This window comes from Canis lupus, chromosome 15 (genome assembly GCF_011100685.1).
Source record: "Canis lupus familiaris isolate Mischka breed German Shepherd chromosome 15, alternate assembly UU_Cfam_GSD_1.0, whole genome shotgun sequence".
NCBI lineage: Eukaryota > Metazoa > Chordata > Mammalia > Carnivora > Canidae > Canis > Canis lupus.
In genome coordinates, this window is record NC_049236.1 from 4,099,243 (window position 1) to 4,119,380 (window position 20,138).

General features: G+C 42.7%; 1 long non-coding RNA gene across 15 annotated transcripts in view; it reads left to right on the top strand.

Moving 5' to 3' along the window:
* The window catches only part of LOC102151386, a 93,858-nt gene that overhangs the window by 50,515 nt on the left and 23,205 nt on the right, over positions 1–20,138 (top strand). For 8 of the 15 annotated variants that reach the window (XR_005370142.1, XR_005370139.1, XR_005370140.1 and 5 more), the window contains 2 exons: positions 6,115–6,308; positions 8,569–8,702. The exons of 4 other annotated variants lie outside the window; for them this stretch is intronic. This is a non-coding gene — a long non-coding RNA (uncharacterized LOC102151386). Of the gene's footprint in view, positions 1–4,069; positions 4,228–6,114; positions 6,309–8,568; positions 8,703–20,138 lie in introns of all 15 variants that reach the window. 3 more of the 15 variants (XR_005370148.1, XR_005370144.1, XR_005370141.1) reach the window with 2 other exon arrangements.

Here is a 20,138-nt window from a genome sequence, read left to right on the forward strand (position 1 = left end):
CTGAGGATAATCAGAAACATAGTATTGTCTGCTTGAGCTTCACAAGGGATTTCAGTTTGTGGGATGGTGGTTCCTGGAGTTGGGTACTATGGATGCAGACCAGTGATTACTGGTTTAATGCTAGACTCTCTTGGATTGAAAACTTCATGAGGGCAGGAATGGTGCCTGACTTGTTCCCAGTGGTATTCTCAAGTGTAGCCCCAGGACTCAGATAGATGCCCCTTAGTAAATACTGTATTTGTTAAATGAAGGAGCGAGTGAGTGAAAAAGAACCAATGACTTCCCAATTCTTTTCCTTCCTGGCCCCCATGAAGAGTTCCTTGGAGGTGTTGTCTTTCTGGACCTGCAGGGAACACACAAGGAATCTTGTCTGTTCTCTTCCAAATTCTTACCCTTTACATTTACCTGAGGCTGTAAAACTAAGTTGCTAATTATAATTGGAGAGTATGCCAAAATTTTTTTTTTGATGCAATATATACATTTTGCTATTCTGCTTGTCATGGAAAGCTCCAAAAAAGAACCAATGACTTCCCAATTCTTTTCCTTCCTGGCCCCCATGAAGAATTCCATGGAGGTGTTGTCTCTATGGACCTGCAGGGAACACACAAGGAATCTTGTCTGTTCTCTTCCAAATTCTTATCCTTTTATATTTACCTGAGGCTGTAAAACTAAGTTGCTAATTATAATTGGAGAGTATGCCAAAAAAATTTTTTTGATGCAATATATACATTTTGCTAATCTGCTTGTCATGAAATCTCCTCTTTTTGTCATTGCTTTTTAAAATTAATCTTTCTGAGATTCCGTTTCCTCAGCTGTAGGACTGGGACATTAACACTCAACTTGGTGGTTACTGTTGGGATGGAATGAGCAAACATATGTAAAACAGTATGTTAGCTCGCTGGCTCCCTCCCTCCCTTCCTTCCTTCCTTCCTTCCTTCCTTCCTTCCTTCCTTCCTTCCTTCCTTCCTTCCTTTTTCCTTCCTTCCTTCCTTCCTTCCTTCCTTCCTTCCTTCCTTCCTTCCTTCCTTCCTTCCTTCCTTCCTTCCGGCTTGGAGATGGTACAGATGTATTGACCAATTCAAAATAATCTTTTTTTTCTTTAAAAGAAACAAAAATCCCTTTCCTCAGTGGCAGATCAGTTATTTTACAAATCTCAAATGTTTATGTATAAAGGGGAAAAGAAATTCACACATAAAATCTAAAACATGGATTTTGTAATGGCTAGACTGGGGTTTGAATCCTGACTTTGTCTATTTGTAGCTTTGAGACTTTAGGCAAGTTATTTAATTTTTCTGAGGCTCAGTTTCCTTATTTATAAAAATAGGAATAATGGTAATGCTATCCCATTTGCCTGCTTCATGCCAAGGTATATATGTAAAAAAAATTAAATATAAAGTGTAAAGATTAGAAGAGAAGAAATAATAGTTATTATTTGCAGGAGTGCCTGGCTGTCTTAGTGGAGCATGTGACCCTTGATCTTGGGATTGTGGGTTCAAACCTCATGTTGGGTGTAGAGATTGCTTAAAAATAAAATCTTCTCAAAATAGTTATTATTTGCAGATCTATTACTATATAGAAAACACAAAAGAAACTATAGATAAATTATTAGAATCAAAATGAGAATTTAAGTAGGGTTGCCGGATACAAAATCAATATACAGAAGTCAGTTGAATTTTTATATGAATAGCAATCAGTTGGAAAATATAAAAGAAGCCATTCACACTAACAACAAAAATATAGAAGTACCTAGGAGAAATACAACAAAAACTGAAATTTTTTATGGAGAAAATTACAAAATTTTTTTGAAATATGCTAAATGAAGGGCTATATAAACAGATATATCATATTCTTGGACAAGATGCCCAACATTATAAAGACGTAAATTTCTCGAACTGCTCTTTCAATTCAGTGCAATTCCAATTAGATTTACGATGAGATGGGACCTTGACAAACTAATTCTTTTTTTTTATTTTTTTATTTTTTTATTTTAAAGATTTTAATTTATTTATTCATGAGAGACCCACAGAGAGAGAGAGAGGCAGGACACAGGCAGAGGGAGAAGCAGGCTCCATGCAGGGAGCCCGACGTGGGACTCGATCCCGGGTCTCCAGGATCATGCCCTGGGCTGAAGGTAGCGCGCTGAGCCACCCGGGCTGCCCTAATTCTTTTTTTTTTTAAGATTTTATTTATTTGAGAAAGAGAGCATGAGCAGGGGGAGGGACAAAGGGAGAAGCAGACTCTCTTCTGATCAGGGAGTCCAATGTAGGGCTCGATCCCAGGACCCTGGGATCATGATTTGAGTCGAAGGCAGATGTTTAACTGACTGAGCCATCCAGGCACCCCTAACAAACTGATTCTTACATTTATATAGTATAGCAAAGGGCCAAATCCTTCTGAAGAAGAATAAGCTGGGGATATTACTGTACTAGATGAGCAAGACTTACCATAAAGCTATAGTAATCAAGACAATGATAGATAAATAGGATGATGGAACAGAAGAGCCCAGAAACCATGCATACATGGAAACTTGACTCTTGATGGTATGTGCGTTACAGAGTAGAGGGGTGCTGGGAAAATTGGTAATCCTTACTAAAAAAAAGATTCTGGTTCTTACCTTATGATTTACATAAAGATAAATTCTATGTGGATTAAATTATTAGAAGTGAGAAGAAAAACTAGAAAATGTTTAGAACAGTATAGGAGAATATCTTCATAACCATGAGGTCATGAAACATACATGTTGTAAAGACAAAGATTAATAAATGTGACTATATTAGAGTTATGAGCTCATTCATCACAAGACCCCATAGAATGAAAAGACAAGCCATAAACCCAGGAGAAGATATTTTAACACACATAACCAAAAAGGATTAATATCCAGAATATATAAAGAATGACTGCAAATGTGTAAGAACAATACATTTGTATCAGACTAATGGGCAAAAGACATAAACAATTATTTTCCACAAGAGGAAATATGAATAGGCAATAAACATATGAAAAGATGCTTAGCCTCACTGATAATTGGAAATTGCACATTAAAACAATAATGAGATTTCATTACATGTCCATCAGATTGCTAAAAATTAAAAAGACTGGCAGCACAAAGTTTTTTTGGGATGTGGAGTAACAAACTCTTGTCTACTACTGCTGGGTGTAAATTTGTGCAACCATTTTGGCAAAATTTTGGAATCATTTAGCAAATTTGAACTCCTACATATACTGTGATCCAGTAAATCCATTCGCAAAGTATATCCTTAAGAAACTTTCATATATATTTACCAAAGGACATGCACAAAAATGTTCATACCATCATTTTCTGTATTAGCAAAGATAATGGACTTCATCAAAATGTCCTATTGTATATTGGATAAAGAAATTCTGTTAAGCTTATATAATGGACTGCTATTCTGAAATAAAAGTGAACATATTAATACTATTTGCATTAACTAGGGTGAACTTATAATTCAATGTTGGGTGAGAAAAGGAGGTCATAAAGAACATCTATAGTAGGATACCATTTGTAGAAAATGCGTAAAAAGCTGATGATGATAAAATTATAGAGAAAACCTAAGGAGTGATTAAAACAACATTGAGATAGTGGTTATGCTAGGGTGGGTTGGAATCTGTAGGAGAGGGTATGAGGCAGGGGAGGAGTATATAGGGGGCTTCTAAGATGCCAGGGTTGTCTGATTTCCATTTTATTATCTCTGTTTTAACAGTACATATGTGTTTTTAAACCCTCTTTTGTATGATGTATTTTATAGTGAAAAACAAAGCAACAAGCTCAGAGGTGGGGAAGTGACTTGCCCAGAGTAAGAAGTAAGCAAAGACACAGACCACAGTCCTCAGGCTGGTGTCATTTCCTGAAGCATTAATGTTTAACCATTAATTCCTTAACCTTCTTTTGACTGTGGCTCTTTCCCTCCATTTGCACATATGTGTTCATGACTCCCTGGGCCTGTGGTGTCTTCTTCCAATGTGTAGGTCTTCCCCGTTGGACAAGATGCTGAGTTACAAGGCCGTATTTCCAATCAGGACTGTGTATTTTCCTTCAATCTGTCATTAGGTGACAACATTGAAACCAGATGTGTCAGTCATTCTGGTCGTGGTCATGGTCAGCAAAAGGGCCAGTTTGCAAGTCCAGTTTCTTCATAGCAGACTAATGGCAACTATACCAATATTAATAAACATCTATTGAGCACCTACTGTGTTTCAGGCACCATTGTAAGCACTTTTACTTAGTCCTTCCTATAGCCCCTAAGGATACTGTCATCCATCCACATTATTCCTCTGGATCTGGGGTTCATACCCAGCCAGTCTGACTTCAGAGTATTGACTACTCTCCACACATTTAACTATTTATTACATGCCTGCTATATTCAAGTCCATGAAATAAGTAATAAGCAAAACAGACATGGTTTCTGCCTTTACGGAATCCAGTGTGGGAGGCAGGCACTCATCCAAATATAAAATTGCAAATAAGGGTAAGGCTGTAGAGGCAAGAGGTATAGGGAGCTATGATAGCATATGTCGGAGAGCCTATCTGTGTTGGGAATGTCAGAGAGAGCTTCACTAGGATGTAACATTTGAGACGAAAGTGGAGAGGGCATTAGCCAGCCTGGGGATTTCGTTTTTACACTGAAGAAAGTGGTTATAGGGCAGAGGGAGAGCAGGATGGTGCAAGAAGAGGGTACAAGCCTCTAGAACAAGATGGTTAGAGAGAGGTAATGACACATTGTTGTCACAGGAGACCTCGTGTTCACAGACAGCTCCAGAGTTAGCAAGACAAATAAGGGCAGCTGGAGAAACAGCCTATCCCAACCTACCCAAATAGGCTGATAGGATTTAGCATTCCAACACTGGCTTGGGCAGAGACCTATTTATTTGGGGTGAAATGGGAAGACAGGACTGATGTCCTGCCCTTCCAATTTCCCTTCCTGAGCTCAGGGGAGCTTCTTCTAGGATATGGCTTCCTTCTCCTGAGATGCAGGTGGCTGCTTTTGGACCACAGGTAAATTACTTCTTGGCACCTGGCTTTAGGAGCCTGTTAAGCCAAAGAATTCAGCCAGTCTCAGTGTTATCCACACAACTAAGGTTGCGGCAGAGACTCTATCTTTTGTCCTTCTCCCCTTTGATTTTAGTCAGAACCAGGGTCTGCTTATCATTGGTCCACCTCTCCCAAAGTTGCTGTTTCTAACTTTGTCTGTGAATAGGACCAATGCTTGCAAGTGCCATAAACTCAGGTGGAGCTAGCGCAAAAAATAGGGGCTTATTAGGGTTTCAGGAAATCCAAAGAGAGTGATGAGGCTGGATCAGAAACAGACTCACATGGTGGAACATAAAGCCAAACCTCCTTTCCAGTGCTGCAACTGTCAGGGAGAATGGGTTCTCTGCCTCATTCCTTTAGTCACGTGTAGTATAGACATGTAGTATAGAGTGCAGGTGGGCCCGCCCACGAGGCAGAAGAAAGCCCGTGTGCAAGAAGAAGGGGATGTCCTACTTTTTGCCATCAACCATGGAAACTTTGACCACTGAAAAAATGTGGTTCAATGAATGTCTAGGCCTGGACAATTAGATTTGTCACTCCTGTCCATCAAGAGAAGCAAGTGCAAAGATGTTGAGAGGAGCTAGAGAGTTGCTAGATGTTGCTTCGTTTATGAGCTGAGTTGGAAATATGAGGCAAAGAGAGAAGCCTTCCTGTTAATACTGGCAAATTGAGTGGGGTCTCAAAATGCCACCTAAACCATTGGGACACTCATGCAGCAGTCCTGGCCCTGTGTCGGGATCTCATTCCATTAAGAGTGTGTTCCTGTTCTGACGTCAGACACGGGCATTGGCTCCTCATTGGTCCATCTCCCCCTACGCTAAGGGGAGACTGACTTCCAATTGGCTGGCCCACTCCCAGTGTTGTCATGGTAGAAGTAAAGGCTTACTGCTCTTTGGTCCAGTTGCTTCTATCTTTGTACAGCAAAATGTAGTAATGCCAGAAACAAACACATTTTTGCATCAGCATTTGCCAGGGGACATAAAGTTACTTTTGCTTTCTTACTACAGCTCTTGAAGAACATGAGCATGCCCTGTAAACACACTTTTCTTTTTTTATTTTTCAAGGTGAGATAATCATGAATGGCATTTTAAGAAAATTCTTGTTAAATACTTTGAGTATCTAGCTTCCGAGATGTGACACGGAGTTGGGAAGAGGATTCCTTCTGTGTCTGCATGGAATCCACGCAGAGTCCCTCCCACCCCCAATAAGTTCTGGACCTCAGCACAGGGTGTTGTAATAACTCCCATTTCTCTGCCTGGTAACTACTGTCCCAGTCTTTGCTTTTATGAGTTTGGCTATTTTAGAGAACTTGTATAAATAAAACCATGCAATATTTGTGTTTCTGTGACCGGCTTATTTCTCTTGGCATCATATCCTCAAGGTTCATCCATAGAATTCAGTTTTCTTACTCTGTAGACCAGCTTCTATGCACTGCACTGCCTTGCTCCTCTGTTCTTAGCCAGCCCTGGTTCAGTAAGACTTTACATTTTGACTCATGGTTATTTCTCAGCTAATTCTCAAACTGCCAGCTTTCTACCTGGTTGAAACTGTTGGACATGGCAATCATGACTTTCCCAGACATATACTCTTCCAAAGTAGCCTCTTTTACTCAGGCTCCTGCTCAGAGGGAGGGTGTTTAAGTGCCCTGTGTATAAGAACATGGTGCCCCTTTGCTGAAATTTCCCTATACACTTTGTTTGGCACTTACGTGCATTGGCCCACACAACCTGTACCATCTTGTGCGATAGGTCTTGGTTCTGTAATTCTTTGATTCTAAGACACATTGTCCATTTATTTACTTTTTTTGGGAGGTGAGGGACACTATCACATCAAATATCTAAATCAATCGTAATGCATAGCCCAGTTTCAGAATGCTGAAGTGTGAAAAAAAAACACAGGATAATTTTTACTTAATAATAAGGTATTAGAGACTCAGGGAGATTAAGTCATGTGCCCATGCTCAAACAGTAAGTGGTGGAGCTGGGATTTCTAAAATTCCTGGTGGTGGGGCACCTGGGTAGTTCAGACAGTTAAGCCTCTGCCTTCAGCTCAGGTCATGGTCTCAGGGTCCTGGGATCAAGTCCTGCATGGGGCTCCCTGCTCAGTGGGGAGTCTGCTTCTGCCTCTCTCTGTCCCTCCCCCTTGCTCCTGCTCTTTCTCTCTCTCAAATAAATAAATGAAATCTTTTATTTATTTATTTAAAAGATTTTGTTTATTCATGAGCGACACAGAGGAGAGGCAGAGGCAAAAGCAGAGGGAGAAGCAGGCTCCACAGAGGGAGCCTGATGTGGGACTCGATCCTGGGACTCCAGGATCACGCCCTGAGCTGAAGACAGCGCTAAACCGCTGAGCCACCCAGGCGTCCCTTAAATGAAATATTTTAAAAAATAAAATTAAATTCATGGTGGGGAGAGGTGTCCCTGTCCTTTCTCTTCTCCTTCCTCCTGTACCCACTTGCAGCTGGAGCCGCAGCCTGGTTCGGGTATGTGCATCTGATCTCCTGCTGTTCCAAGTACTGTCTTCCTCTCAGGAATGAAGTATTGGTGTTGAGGGAGACTGTAGTGCCTGGGGCTGCAGAACTGGGAAGTCTGAAAGGGTCAGAGCCATGACAGGCTGGAGCCTTGGACAAGCTGATGTTTAGGGGAGCAGACAGTTTGAGGATGGGTATATAAATGGGGCAGACCAGCTGAGAAGGTAAGATAGGGATACTAGCCACTATGATGTTCTCACTCTCCTTCCTCCAGGAGGATTCTGGAACATTCTCCTGAATAAAAATAACCTTTATTTGCCAGGTGCTTTGCTTATTAGCATTTACACCTCATGATCTCATGTCACCTTCATGACAACCCTTTGGCCAGTTCTAGTCTCACCCCATTTTAGAGTGAGAACATGGGTTCAGAAAAGTGACTTGCCTCAGTCCCACAACTGGAAAGTGGCTGAACTGGATTGGGATCCAATGTGGCCTCTATCCAGAGCTGGGCTTCTCTACACCATCTTACTTTGAGATCACTAGAAACAATAACACCAAACAAACAAAAAACCCCGAACCACCCTCTTATTCATGCTGGTTTGCATGAGTGTCTGATCCTTGGCACTAGGCAATTACAACTGGAACAGAAGTTTTCACAGAGGATTTTGTTTTCCCTTCTGGGTTTATTCTGTTTGACTACGATATCAGTGACAACATCTGCTTTCTGTTTTTACAGATTCTTTTTTTTTTTTTTTTCAAAGCATGCATTTGAAGTATGAGTATTTGGTTTTTTGGACTGAGTGAATGAATATGTTTTATTTCTCTGAGAATCCACATTTCTTAGGCATGTGGATTGAACTGAACTGTCTGGATTGTTTTTTCATCTGAACAGTCCATGCCCCAAACGCAGCTTCTTACCACTCCTTCTCTATCCCCCTTGATGGTTGAATCCATTTGAACAGGCTTTTACACTTGCCATATGATTTATTTACTAACTCAGGTGCTCATTCAGCAACTGAGCATTTACTGAGCACCTATTCTTTACTAGACGTTGTGCTGCAGCCAGAGAGCTCCACTGACACGCCCCTGCTTTAAGAACCTCACAGGTTGGGGTGTGGAGAGAGAAGTAGGAGGGAATAAGGTTACTGAGGACCCCACAGCATCACAAGTGCTATCACAGAGGTAAGTACAGTGATGACAAGAGCAGTGTGTGCGTCAGACTGGGGTTTTATCAAAGCTTCCCGATTGGTTGGCTGTGATGTTGAAGGACAGGTGAGTGTTAGCTACATAGAGAATGGGTGGAGAGGTGGGGAGCATGTGAAGCAGAGACAATAGCAAGTATCAAAGTCAGGAGGAAAGTTAGGAGAACTGCAACTCACCTGGTGTTGGGAAGGCACAGGTGAGAGTGATATGGACAGAGTGACAGGGATCAGGCTAGAGAGGCCGTCAGGGGACAGACTGAGCCTCCGTACAGCCTTATTAATGAAAGCCTTCCTTAATAACAGGTGAAGGAATTCCATGGAAGGGTTGAAGTGGGGGAGTGTTGCAGCCAGGCTGCTTTCCTGTGGTGGCAGTGGAGTGAGTGGGGTGTAGTGGCAATTTTCGCTGTCAGAAAATCCAGTTGGGAGGCAGTTGCTCTAATCCAAGAGAACAGTGGCAGTACAGATGGAGGAGAAAAAAAACCAACAGATTTGAGAGCTGTTAGGGAGGTAAAATAGGCTGAGCTTCTTGACAGAGTGGAGCAGTGGGTGAAGGAGAGGGGGGCATCCTTCCTTCCTAGGTCGTTTGGTTGGGTGACTATGTTGGTGGCACTGGCACCATTTAGCAAGATGGCGTTGGAAGTGGTGGAGCAGGTATGGGGTCTGGACTGGGATTGGAGAAACAAGTTCAGATTTGAATATGCCACAATAGATATGTCTGTGGGACATGTAGGGGAATGATGGGCATTGGCAGGAGAACACCAGAGAGGGGCAGAACAAGAGAGACCAGTGCTCAGCATCCTACAGCTGCCCTGGGAATGGGATGTGAGGATGGGGTAAGGAAAACTCTTTTGCTTACCTCAGGCATCCTGGATCTTTTCTTACAAGGTTTCTACTTGGAAAATTTCCTGTCTGTCTTGGGGGGTATGCAGTCAAATTGCAATGTCAGTGCACCCAGCATTGATAGTTTCCCTGGAGAGATGCATCTTCCCACCCATTTGGATATAGCATGTTGGGGCTAATATGGAGGATTCTGCTTCCTTGCAGTTCATTGATACATTCCTTGCATTTGGTATCCATCGTCCTCTGGCCATCACCAAGTCAACGGGATTCTAATATTCCTTTCCCTGATCCAACCAAAGCTCTTTGTAAATTGGACTCAGCAGGAGTAAGTCCAGTGACCTCATAAATAGTGGAAATGATTGCAAATCAGAATTCATATATGTTCCCAACTCAGTGGGTATCCTTCTCCCCCACAAAGGAAGCAATCATTGCTTTCAAATTTCTGTTTGCCCTTTCACTCAGCTATGTTGGAAGAAAATATATATAGAGATTTTGCTGTATAAGCCTGAAAAGTCCACTTCCTCCAACCTGAAAAAATAAGAGTCCTATGCCTGGCCCTGTGTAGTCAGGTGTTTGCACTTGGAGAATCACCCAGAAGTGTGAGGCTCTGGCTGGGGGCTCATAGAAAAGGTCTTCCATAAGCATCAGGGAAAATACTTCGTACTGAAAGAAATACTTAAAAACATGGTGGCAGAGACTGCTAATGTGTGACCAACATCAGTCTTTTCCCCTCTCTTCATGGCACGTGGAGGAGGAAGGGCTTCAGGGACTCATTTTGGCCGTTGGAGCATGAGCAGAAGCAATTATACCCTTTCTAGTCTTGGCCCTTCATGAGATCTTACACTTTCTTTCTTGTCTGTTTTCTGGCTTTTGTGGTGATCCAGTGGAGGACTCTGAGATGATGGAGCAAATATATGGAAGGAGGTTGAGTCTCTGAATGACTGTATGGAGCAGAGTTCTGTCTACTGGCCTGCATTAAACTATGACTTGAATAGGAAATAAACCTCTCTGTGTCTAAACAGTAGGATTTGGATGGGGTTTGTCCGATGTGGGAATTTGGTTGTCTTTTCTGCTATTTCTTCTCTGAGTTCTGTTTTTTGGAGCCCTGCTTGGATTTGTATGGAAAAGACTGCTTTCTCATACCTCTTTCCTTGTCTGGCACTCTCCTTGCTTTTCCCTATAGAGATATATGAATCGAATAACTTGTGGTTCTGATGCATAAAAGGTACATAAGAGAGAGAGAGACAGAGACAGAGAAAGAGAGAGAGAGAGAGAGAGAGAGAGAAAACGTGTCCTCACGCGCACAAGGGATTGCTTGAGGAGAGAGCAGGGATAGTCCTGGATTCCCATCCTGCCTGTAGAGTCTGTTATCTGATAAATCACTTAATTTTGTCGAATCTCAGTTCCTTCACTTGTGAAATGGGCTTGTACGAATAAGGAGAATTGCTGTGAGCGTTTGATGAGATAATGTATATGAAAGCACTTTATAAACTGTAAAGCTCAATATGCCTGTGGGTGATGATTGGGGAGGTAGGAGGATGTTGACACTTGGCTGAGCGATACTTCACTGTGATTGTTCTCTTTTCGCCTGCCATTCTGGGCACCCACATTCTTTAAGTGGAAGCATCCATGTTGAACCCCAGTTCTTTCATGTTGCACTGCTCGAAATAATCCTTGAAGAGCATTTATAGAAAGTTAAGGTTAATTTTGCTCACTCTCAATGCTTTTTTTCCCTCTTCTTTCAGTTGTTGCTAGATTTATGGAAGGAGAATTCATAGAGCAGAGTTAATAAGTCAATTAAATTTCATTTGGTTTACAAAAAAAACTCCCCATTCTAAAACTGCCCAAGAAACAAAACTACATCTATTCACACAAATTGCAACGCTTTTTCTCTGGATAAACAATTTCTTTTTGTGTTTTATTGTTTTTATGTCCTAAAAGGACAGAGAGATTCACCCGTCTTGGAGTTTCCATAATTTAAGAACAATCATTTGCTTTTTCTAATTTGTCCTAATGAGCCCACATTTTTTCTTTATCAGACCCATTTTCTCTGGCAAAAGGTCATCACAGGCAATCATCCATGTCTGCTGGGTATAAATTGTTTTCATAACAATTTTCATTTGCCTTGGAAAATGCGCCAGGCTGAAAACATGGCCACTTTTTATCTATGATAGCATGCATCATGTTTCTTCCCATTTGCTTTGGAATATCAACCCTCAGAAGAATAACAAGCCATGGAGTTGGGAATGTGAGCTGGTGATGTGGACTGACAACACTCCGTCCCTGCTTTCTAGACCTGCACACCTGTTCCATCTCTTCTTTCTGGCTCACTTTGGGATCCAGATCCCCTTTTCACTTCCTCTACCTCCTCGGTGTGTTTTCTGGCTGCCTTGGCCTAGTCGGGCCTTGATTCCCCTTCATTCTGTGTCCCAAAGCTGAAGGCTGATCAAGCCCACTCTCACTCCCAGTCTCAGCTCCTAGAAGTGTCCTGGGCTGAGGCTGGGAGTCTGTGATAATCAGAGGAAGGGAGGATTTTAAAAAACATTTTATATTTCATTTTAATTCTCCAAAAGCTCCAGCATGTGTTCTGTTGATTCCTTCACTCATTCATGTGACTAAAATTACTGAGCATCTACTCTGTTCCAGGAACTGGGCATAAAGATTACATACATTCCTGCAAACTCTATGCTTTTGATCCATTGATGGAGATAGGCAATGGTATGAGAAATTATATTGCCATTGTGGGAAGCACAGAGACACTGGGGGAACAGGGTGTCTGGATGAGTTTCTGCTCAGATTCAAGGCAAACAGACACAATGTGCTAAAGGAGGGGCTCAACCAGCACTGTCCAAGAGAAATATAATTTGAGTCACCAATGTAATTTAAAATTTTTTACTTAAAAAATTATATGGTAAAATTGACGACTTTTTTCTTTTCCTCCTGCAGTGTTCAGTTCTAAGAATTTTAACACATGGAATATACTCAGGTACCCACCACCACAGAATATAGAACAGTCTTGTCTTCCAAAAAAACTCCTCTGGGCATTCCTTTGTCATCACATCCTTTCCCACCTATAATCTCTAGCAACCACTCATCTGTTTTCCACCACTATAGTTGATCTTTTTTTTTTTTTTTTAATTTATTTATTTATTCACGAGAGACACAGACAGTAAGGCAGAGAACAGGCAGAGGGAGAAGCAGGCTCCATGCAGGGAGCCTGATGTGGGACTCGATCCAAGGTCTCCAGGATCACGTCCTGGGCTAAAGGTGGTGCTAAACCGCTGAGCCACCCGGGATGCTCCTATAGTTGGTCTTTATAGGAATGTTCAATAAAATGGAATCATATAGTATGTGAGCTTTTGTGATTGGCTTCTTTCACTCAATGAATCTTTAAGATTCATCTAAGTTGTTTATTAATATTTCCTTCCTTTTTTGCTGTAAGTAGTTTTCCATGATATGGATATAGTACAGTTTCTTTATCCATTCACCTCCTGGGGAAGATTTGAGTTGCCTCCAGCCCTGGGCTATCACAGACAGAGCTGCTGTCAGTCTTTTCCAGCTGCCATGACAAAGTACCATAGACCAAGTGGTTTATAAACCATAGAAAGTTATTTCTCACAGTGGCGGAGAGGGAGAACTCTCTGGGATCCCTTTTGTAAGGGCACTAATCCAATTCATGAGGGCTCAACTAGCATGAGTGACTCACCTCTCAGAGGTCCCACCTCTTAATACCATCACACTGGGAATAAGATTTCAATATAAAATATTCATGGGGTAGGGAACAAAAATTCAGTCCATAAAAGCTGCTATGAACACTTATATAGACTTTCGTATAAACGTACATTTTAATTTCTCTAGGGTAAACACCCCGGGGTAGGATCTCCGGGGTATTATGGGAAGTGTATAATTAACTTTGAAAGAAACTGCCAAACCTTTCCCAGAGTGCCTTCCATTTTGCATTCCCAGTCGCAATGAGAATTTCACTAATTCCTCATCCTCACCAGCACTTGGTGTTGTCAATATTTTTAATTGTATCTATTCTAATGGATGCTAAGGGATATCTATTTTAATTTGCATTTCCTTAATGCCTAGGGATTGAACATCTTTTCATGTGCTTATTTGACCTCCTTATATCCTCTTTGGTAAAGTGTCTGCTCAAGTCCTTTGGATGTTTCTTATTGAGTTTTGAGAATTCTTTTTTTTTAAAGATTTAATTTATTTATTCATGAAAGACAGAGAGAGGCAGAGACATAGGCAGAAGCAGGCTCCATGCAGAGAGCCTGATGTGGTACTGGATCCCAGGAGCCCGGGATCATGACCTGAGCCGAAGGTAGACGCACTCAACCATTGAGCCACCGAGGTGCCCCGCATTTTGAGAATTCTTATGTTCTGGATACAAATCTCATGTCTGTTACGTGGTTGGAAAGTATTTCTTCCCAGTCCGTAGCTCGCCTTTTAATTCTCCTGTTCGTGTCTTTGGTAGAGTAAAAGTTTACAATTTTTATGAAGTTCCAATTTATCATTTTTTTCTTTTATGAATTATGCTTTGGTATCATTTCTAAGAGCTCTAAGTGTTTTAAATTTTCTAGCAACCATCTAAAGAAAAAAGTCAAAGGAATGAGGCAAGATAAATTCTAATAATATATGATATATGTCCCAATATTTCCAAAATGCTGTAATTTCAGCATGTAATCATTTAAAAAATTAAGATGTTTCACATTTTTGGGGTACTTAGTCTTCAAAATCCATTGTGTGCTTCATACTTACAAGCCATCTCCACCTGACTATCCACATTTCAAGTGCTCAACAGCCACATGGGTTAGTGGCTACTGCATTGGAGGGTGTCAAGCCAGACCATGTGACAAGTTTTTGAAAGGTGATGGTTGACAACTCTTAAAGTCCTCCCCTACACTGAGGGTATAAAAAGAAGAGGAATCAGAGATTTGGAGCTGGTCTTCGGGGAGGATTTCTTCAGGGAAATCTGTGCTGTGAATTCTAGCCTCCTTCCCTTCCATGGGGAGGGGGGTGGGATCTGCTACTTCTTAATCCTAAACCAGCTGAGAGGGACCATGAGGAGGAAAGCAGGATGTGGGGGCTCAAGCTTTGGAAAGGAAATGGTGCTGTGCTGTGGGTCCCAGGGGAAGGGCTGTGGGATACCTGTCTTCTTGTCTCAAGTCTTGAGAAAGGGCTTGAATGGGTCACTTGGAGAGCTCATTATACATCCCCTCCAATTTGAGGGACACAGCTGGTGTATGATTTATACCTAAGAAACCTACAGGTCAAGGATACTGATTGAAGCAGCCTAGAAGTTGCTGTACTCCCATCTATTTGGGGTCAAGAATGCAAGAGTGTAGCCCAGAATGAGTCAGACAGAAAGCCAGTGTGAGATCCTATGCAGGACCTTGGCCATCAGACCTCAGCAGAGAGAAGCTACAGGTGTCATCCAAGGCCTCAGGACTAACGCAGGGCAAGCCATGGGCCTAGGCAGAGATACATTTGCCCTGATTAAGAAGACTGCAGCTGTGAGAGAGCAGAGTCTCCAAAGGACCCACGAGAGAAAAGAAGTCAGTTGTGGGCGTCTGCGAAGTTCAGAGAACAGCAATGCTAGATCTCCATGTACCAGTCAAAACAGAACTTTCAGGCTCCCCTTCCCTCTTCCTCCTCTTTGCCTTCCATCCATGGAGATGTCAGAAAGGTGGATGGCAAATGGGAGAGGAGGAGTAGAAGCGTAGGTGAGGAACAAGAAGACATCCACCATGTCTCTCTCCTCTGACTGCAGGCGCCCCACCTGTAAGTAGTCTGGAGTGGGCAGAGTGGAAAAGCCTCGATTTTAAATCAGATCTAGGAGTTTGATTATTATATGAGGCAGGATGTTTAAATTACTTAAATTATCCTGTGACTTAAAAGACAGTTTATGCTTCTCACCTGTTTGATGTCTCATAACTAATCTCCTGCTGCTAGACTCCCTTTTGCCCCCTTCCTGCCCACTGATGTGGAGGTAACCTATTGAATTTCAGCTCGATCATGTCACACCTATTCTCACAAACCCTTCATGTGCAAACCTGTCAAGGCTTTCCATGAGGGTAGAAGATAATATTCCCTCTACTCCGTCCACAGGCGTCATCGTGGTGGTCATGGTGGGGATCGTGGTGGTCATGTGGCAGAGAACACATTTGTCTCAGGTGCTCCTGGGGCCCTTGACCACAAGGTACAGGTATAGTTTAGTTTGCTTGCAGTGGGGAAAATCAAGCCCAATGTTAAATGAAATTGATCAGTTGGAAATGTTGATACATCATTAGGTTGAGAAAAATAAGCCAATCAGTCATCAGATGTGTTTGATGGAAAATGTAAGAGACTAGATTGGGTGATTTATTAATTCAAGAATTATTTGCTGAGCCAAGCACCATGCTAAGGAGCTGGGCATACAACAATAGAGTAGTCACAGCCCTTGCCCTCATGCAGTTTTCAGTTTCTTACCTAGGATTTTTGCAAGAAATTGTCACTACAGTGTGTGAGGATTGTTACGATAGAGGAAGTCCCAGGTGCTTTGGATGGCCATGACAGAGACAGTGTCTAAAGCCTTACCAGTTTGAATTTCCATCATTTGGGGATCAAATCTGCAAGCATATAGAGATGTAGAAGGGAAATGCATATTGGAGAAGCTCCCAAGAGAAATAGAAGGATATAGCATTACTGAGTAGGAACATAATTAGGAGGGCAGTGGCAAGAAACGATCCCCAAGGATAGATGGGGAAACAGGATGATGCTCATCAATCATGGGGGAAAAAAGGCATCAAAGAATGATCATTTATTGATTCCCTGCAGTGGGAATAAAACAGTCATATCTTGCAGATAATGATTAACAGTGGGTATTAGTGTGATGCAGCCCTTCAGTGGTGGAGGTGATGAGGCACCTCTTTGATTTCCAAAGGCTTGGAGTATAACTGATTGGCCATCCACTGCTGAGCTCTGAAGTCCTTCATGTGCTTGCCTGAAGGCCACACTTCTTATGCTTATCCCCGGCCGATAACAGAGCGAGGTGGGGCTACTAAAACAGACTTGGTCTGAGGAGATCCGGGGCCCTTCTGATGGGTGACTTCCCACTTTCTTCTGTAGCTTCTCCCCCTAATGAGTTTTTGCACATCTAATCTCAGAGGATCCAGACTAGCATACCTTCCCAAGAGTATTCCAGAAGAAATGAATAGATGTTTCTTGAAGCATATTTTTATCCAGAAACCATCAGTGCTGTCAGGGTAGGTGCAGCAGTGGGGGCGGCAACCAGGCCGGGCTATGTGGCCACATGGCATGGCATTACACATGCACCTGGTTCAAAGTTTGGTCTTCCACTTTGGGGTGGGGGACCTGGGGCAAGTTACTTAATTTTTACTACTCTCTGTATCCTCATCTGTAGAATGGGATACTCATTTTTCCCTCACACGCTTTTATTTGGTGGGATAGATCAAGGTAATGCATGTAAAGTCTTACCACAGTACCTGGCACAGAGTTGGGCTTGCTGCTAAGGGCTTTATCTCCTTTCTCCTTCATCCTTGCCCGAGTGCATCATTCCTCTTTCATTTAGGGCCCCTTGATGCACCACCCTTTAATACAGCTTCATGAAGGCCCTACTTCTCCAAGAAGCCCTTACTACCAAAGTCTTAGGATTGAGATCTTTTGCTTCTTCTGACCTGCTGTTGGTGTCCCTTTCTTGGTTCTGATTGCACTGGACCCTGTATGGTTTACAGGGGATCTCTTCCACGTCCTCTTTATAGGAACTCCTCCTTCTCCATCCTTGTGGTTTTCGTGGGAGCCATGTTGGTGCTCTGCAATTCTATCTCCTGGATACAGTTGGTTGTTCTGTGGCATCTGAAATGAGCCATTGATACCTTCCCTAGGAATTTTAGACTCAAGAATGTCAGATTTGTTTCGGGAGGCAACTAAGGTCATCACATCTCAAGCTCGGAGGCTACTGGCAGCCCAGCCATGTGTTCCATTGGACGGAAGGAGAGAGCCTGGCCACAAGGAGCTGCCACACCTGAAAGGGAAAGAGGAAGGACAGGGAGAGGTCTGGCAGCATTGAAGTTCTTGGTTCTGGTTTTTCCATAGGTTCTGAGAGACACCCCATCATAACCAATACCCTTCTTGCATAAGCTAGTTTGAGTAGAGTATCTGTCACTTGCAGCCCAAAGAGTTCTGAGTAACGAAGGTGTTATTTTGTTCTATGTTTCTACCCTGCCTTCCCGCCTTGACTATGAACCTCTCAGGGGCAGAGACCATTTCTTTCTCTCTGCTTCTGCCCCCAGAGCCCAGAATAGTGCCTGGCCCCTCCCTGCAGCTGCTCCAGACAGATGTGCAGTTGACAACAAGGCTAAATGAAATATTATGCTCATGGAAGCTTTCTATATAATCTGTGCATGATGTCACACGACCACTTTAAATCTATGCCCAAAATTCAGGCTTAAATGTGCTAAAAATGTTTGGTGGCAAGGACTGTGGGCCCTTTTGGAAAAGAGCTCCTGGCAGGTATTTTGTAAGAGGCATGGAAGAGTTTCAAGTTGATGGGTGTTGCTAGGAGAAACACCACCCGAGATGAACCTATGTCACCATGCACCCCACCCCCGGCTCCCCTGCTCCTCTTCCTTCCCTTGTTCCGCCAGGCGACCTATTTAAAAATGCAAACATGAGGATACTGCAGCTACAACCAGCCTGTCTGTGGTTGTAGATGCACAGAAAGTTGGTTGGATTTGCTCTCAAGGCTCTTTGCACACATGATTCCATTTGAGTCCTGATTAAGGTGGAAAATCCACAAGGACAGAAATTTTTGTATTTCATGTACAACCTACACCAGGCTGGCCTTCTCAGTAAACATCAAGCAGGGTTCCTCTTCTGAGTTCTGCAACATGAGCAGGGCTAGGACTTGGGTAAGATGAAGACATTCACCTAGATGCAAAATGTAAGGGGGTACTGAAAAACTCGCCATTGAGATAAGTAACATTTCAATACAGTATTTTAAAAGGTCATTATTAATTTAAAAAGTCTGTGATAAGATTTTAGCATTTTACTTAAAGATGGGCTCTGTTGATGGGGTCAGGATTAGGGTGAGTTGCATGGGATGAAAGGGCAAGTGTGGGGTTGACCTTGAATGGAAGGTCCAAGGATAGAAGACACTCCTCTGAGTTCACCACAAGCCATCTGTCTTTCTCCTTGGCTTATAGATGACTGTGTGTTTCATTCTCCTTTGCGGTTAGGTACAGCCATGTGACTAAATTCTTGTGGAAAATCAGTAGAATTAATGTGAGTCACTCCAGGCCTGGCCATGGAGAACTCCAGCATTCGATTCTTCATGCTCTTCCAGCTTGATACCCATGAGCATGGGGACCTCAGAAGCCAAGGGTTGAACATGACAGAGTCACCAGACAAAATAACCTAGGAAATGAAGTCAGTAGTGAAGGAGAGCCCACCGGTCAGATCAAGGCATCCTTTCTGGACCTTAAGAGAATTAAAAAAAAAAAAACAACTTATATTCTGTTAATCCACTGAGATCTGGGAGATTTTATTCTTTCCAGCAGCTAGCATTACCTTAACTGATAAATAATTTGGTACCAGAAGTGGGATATTGCTGCTACAAAAACCTAAAATATAGGACATTGCCTTGGTGGTCAGGTGGCATGCAGTGAGGAAACTGATCTTGGAGGCTGGAAATATGGACACCCATGATGTACAGGTGCAAAGCTTTTGGTACAGTTGTCACCTGTGATAAATGAGAAGGCAGGCTATGTGCCTACTGGGCCTGTGGCTCTAAGGGACTCAGTTGGAAAGAGTCTGATAACAGGCTGGATTTTACTGTCTGCTTCTGGCAATAGATTACAAGAAAGAGATGAGCTCAAGAGAGATGTGGCTGAGTAGCCTTAAAATAGCTCCCATGTCTCCGAACTTGTAGTAGAAAGCAGCTGCAAAAGGTACACAGCCTCAAAAGAAGGATTAGTCTCCTATACCCACTTCAGATGTGGTCACAAAATATGATGGATGAGAAAGAGCCTCTGAGAGCCCAGATAGGAGCCACAGGAAATCATGAATGTGGAAGATTCTCCCAGAGAGCAGAGCCAGCACCTGGTTCCTTAAATGTCCTTACATTTCTCCATCATGAGGGTAGGCACACCTCTAAATTCCACTAGCAGATTGTTTATCTGAACCTTTCCCATCTCGCCTTTCAGGCTGTGTGCTGCTCCATGCCTGGAATGTGTTGGTGAGATCTTGGTGAGATTAGGATTGCACATTCCACTAGCAAATGTATAACCTGCCAGGGGGCTTTCAAATGCTTATACGCTTTATTATTATTTTTTAAAGATTTATTTATTTATTCATGAGAGACACAGATTGAGAGGCAGAGACATAGGCAGAGAGAGAAGCAGGCTCCCAGCAGGGAGCCCGATGCAGAACTCGATCCCGGATCCGGGGATCACGACCTGAGCCAAAGGCAGGCGCCCAACCGCTGAGCCACCCAGGCGTCCCTGCCTGTGCTCTTTAGTCCAGTATTTCCATGTGTAGTAATCTGTTCCAAAGAAACAGTCCAATGTGT